The 4,000-nt window shown below is 49.2% G+C and overlaps 1 protein-coding gene across 14 annotated transcripts in view; it reads left to right on the top strand.

Moving 5' to 3' along the window:
• Window positions 1-4,000, top strand: part of LOC118740293 (AT-rich binding protein-like) — a 120,357-nt gene that overhangs the window by 76,709 nt on the left and 39,648 nt on the right. The window lies entirely within an intron of this gene.

The following is a 4,000-nucleotide window of genomic DNA, read 5'->3' as shown; positions in this document are numbered from 1 at the left end:
TTCGAGGGCCCGTGTTGCGCTGCTCGGTCGCAGACGTCAATTGCGACGCCCCCCACCACCACCACAGGGCGGCAATCACCTCAGCAGCACACACAGCCAACGGCGGCAAGAACATACACCTCACTTACACCCCACATCACGACACGTCTCCCGAACCACATGAAGCTCCTCCAATTCAACTGTAACGGGCTACAGAGCAAGATTGAGGAGATAACCGTCTTCATGTGTCGGCATGGTATATTAATAGCTGCGGTCCAAGAGACAAAGTTGCACAGCAATTCAACTTTGTTGAATTGCGCCGGGTACAACGTGCACCGTCGAGATCGCGAGCGAGATAATGGTGGTGGCTTAGCGTTCATCACGCACCACACCGTGCAGTATCGTCTTATCGAAGCAGACATCGACCGCAGGGATACCACCCTAGAATGTCAGGGCATCGCTATCCGGTCAGGCGATGTCGAGCTCGAAATATTTAACATATACATACCCCCTGTCACCTGCTGCCCGGCAGGATATCACCCTGATATAGGTGCGCTCCTCAGAGGTGAAAACCGTATGGTAGTAGGTGACTTTAATGCGCACAACGATCTTTGGCACTCAAAACGATCGTAGGGGAACAGACTTGGCTGAGCAGATAGACGATTCGACATTCTGCACAATGAACGACGACGCACCCACCAGGATTATGGGTAACTGCAGTAGCTCGCCAGACATCACAATAGTCAGCGCTGGTCTGATAAACAGCATAACGTGGCGACCTATGCTGACTCAAGCATCAGACCATCTACCCATAGTCATCTCGATTGATAAACCAACCGACTTTGCCTCCGCCAAACACCGGACCTATATCAACTTTTCCAAAGCTGATTGGAAAGGTTACGCGGAGTTTACCGAAAACACCTTCGCAGCGCTCCCCACACCAACCGACGTCCATCTCGGTGAACGTAAGTTCCGCAGGGCTATCACGGCTGCTGCAGCTCGCATTCATACCGGCAGGACGTATATCGGACCCACGTCCAAACTTCCCTGCCGAAGCGGCTGTTCTAGCTGATGAGCGTGATAGCCTTCGTCAGGCCGATCCCGGAGATCCCCGTATCAGGAATCTCAACGCGGAGATTCGGCAACTTGTAAACGTACATAAGCGGAAGAAGTGGGAGGAGCACCTGAAGACTTGTAATTTCACCTCTGGTGTGAGCAAGCTTTGGTCAACCGTGAGGTCATTGTCTAATCCGACGAAGCACGACGACAGAGTCGAAATCTCCTTCGGCGACCATGCTTCGTCGGACCCGGAGCGATGCGCGAGCTATTTTAGCCGGCAGTTCATACTGCATCCTCCGGTAGACAAAGCCAAGCGTCGAGTGACCAGAAGGCTGCACAAACTGCCAACAACTTGTGCCCCCCTTGCTTTCACTTGCGGTGAAGTTCAGGTGGCCATCGGGAAGGCGAAAGCCTCCAAAGCCATGGGTCCCGACGGAATATGCATGCTGATGCTGAAAAATTTGGGTCCTGCGGGGGTAGCGTACCTAACGGAGGTCCTCAACCTGTCAATGGCCACTCTCATCATCCCAGACATCTGGAAGGTGGGGAGAGTGGTCCCACTGCTCAAACCGGGGAAACCCGCCAACAAAGGAGATTCGTATCGTCCGATTACACTCCTTTCCCCGGTAGCGAAGACACTCGAGGCCTTGCTACTCCCGTACTTCACAAACCACCTGACCCCAGCGAAGCATCAGCATGGTTTCCGTAAAGTGCACAGTACAACAACAGCACTTAACGCCATAAACACTCAGATAACTCGTGGCCTTAACCGCAACCGTCCCTGTGAGAGAACGATTCTAGTAGCGTTGGACTTGTCAAAGGGGTTTGACACCGTCTGCCATTCCACGCTGCTAGAAGATATAGAGGCCTCCTCTCTCCCACAGAGGCTCAAACGGTGGTCGGCAAATTATCTGAGTGGTCGACATTCGTCGGTAATATTTAGAGACAAAATGAGTAAGCAGCGAAAAATAAAACAGGGGGTTCCTCAGGGTGGTGTCCTTTCCCCGCTACTGTTTAACTTTTATATTTCAAAGCTCCCTCAACCACCAGAGGGAGTCTCGATTGTCTCCTATGCCGACGACTGCTCGATCATGGCGACTGGGAATGGAATTGATGACCTGTGTTTGAAAGTAAACGGCTATCTCTCCGAACTTTCTCGCTTCTTCACTGCAAAGTGTCTAGCCCTCTCCCCTACGAAATCCTCCGCGACCCTGTTCACAACCTGGACGAAGGAGGTCAGGCTACCGCTAGGGATTCACGTCGATGACACACCAATTCCGACGGTTAATAACCCCAAAATACTCGGAGTAACATTCGACAGCCTGCTCTCCTTCTCTGCGCACTCAACCGCTATTGTCAATAAAGTACAGAGCCGCAACAAGGTCCTCAAGTCGCTAGCCGGCAGTACTTGGGGCAAAGACAAAGAAACGTTGCTGGCAACATACAAGGCAATAGGCCGGCCGGTTTTGAACTACGCAGCGCCAGTGTGGTCGCCAGGGACTAGTAGGACGCAGTGGACGAAGCTACAGACGGTACAAAATACGGCACTTAGGACAGCGACGGAATGCCTCCTGATGTCGCCTGAACACCACTTGCACGGCGAGGCGCAAATGCTCCCAGTTAAGGAGCATAATATAATGCTCTGCAAGCAGTTCCTGATCGGGAGCCACAGAAGTGGCCACCCAAACAGACAGCTGCTTGCAGAGGAGCCCTCGCCTAGGCACGTCAGGAGGCATCTATATGAACTGACGGACGAAGTCCAGAGGTTCATTAAGCAACCTCTGGACCCGACAGCGTACAGACAGGCCCTGAACGGCATTCACAGGGACTCAGTCTCGAGTTATGTAGACTCTAGACCTGTGAATGCCGTTCTAGGCATACCACCCCCGGACATAGACGAGACAGAGCTTCATCTGCCTCGGGAGACACGCTCTACACTCGCTCAACTTCGCTCCGGCTACTGCAGCAGGTTAAACTCCTACTTGAGTAGGTTGAATGAGGATGTGCCGAACGAATGTCCGGCATGCGGAGGGACCCCACATGACTCGAGCCATCTCTTCGCATGCCCGGAAAACCCGACAACCCTAACGGCCTTGTCCCTGTGGACAGATCCCACAGAAGCTGCACGCTTCCTAGGGTTGCCGTTAGTGGAACTTGACGACAACGACTGAGATACCAACCGATCTGGGCGGGGTTGTTGTAGCCGCTACAACAACAACAACAACAACAACGCCAGCAATATTAATGCTGTTCTTTACATCTTTTGACTATAGGCCAGTGCAATTATCAAGAGAACAATTAAAAATGTATTGAAAAAGGATAACTTTGAGATTAACGATAAGCTAAAGGGCTCCGAAAAATTATATTTGACTTTATCTTTTGCATTAACGGATTCATTATTTAATAATATGCACCAAACCTTTTTGCTGAACCCAGAATTTTTAACAAGAATTGGTCTTATTCGACTAGTGTGCTGTGGGTGATTTGGCGGTCGATGCGCGGGCTCTTAACATTAAAATAAAATACTAATATTTTGCAGGCTTCTTGTTGACTTCATGATACATTATATTTTCACTATTACCAAGGGATTTGAGTAAAATTAGATTTTCGACCCGCCCTAATGTTCACACCTAAAAGCATGTTCACATTAACGTAATTTACGGCGCATTTGTAATTTATAAGCAAATCATGCTGAAATCAAGTGATTTCCCTTGGTAAAATCTGTCAAGAACCAAACGAAGAAAAAAAGATTTTTCATTTATTTTAGCCCCACTGTTGAGGGAATTAAAAAAATGCCTAAAGGTATGCAACCATTTTTGTTTGGTACTCGTACATATACCTGCTAATCACATATCTATAGAATTTAAGAAAGAAAATGTGAACTTACTTTGTTCATGTGAAGTTATTTGATCGAATGTAATGTGAACATATATTAAGGGTGTTAGGAAATTTTCAATTACAA

This window comes from Rhagoletis pomonella, unplaced genomic scaffold, assembly GCF_013731165.1.
Source record: "Rhagoletis pomonella isolate Grant_MI unplaced genomic scaffold, Rhpom_1.0 Rhpom_scaffold_00006, whole genome shotgun sequence".
Lineage (NCBI taxonomy): Eukaryota > Metazoa > Arthropoda > Insecta > Diptera > Tephritidae > Rhagoletis > Rhagoletis pomonella.
The sequence above is the reverse complement of the archived record's forward strand: the minus strand, read 5'-3'. Positions and strand labels throughout refer to the sequence as shown.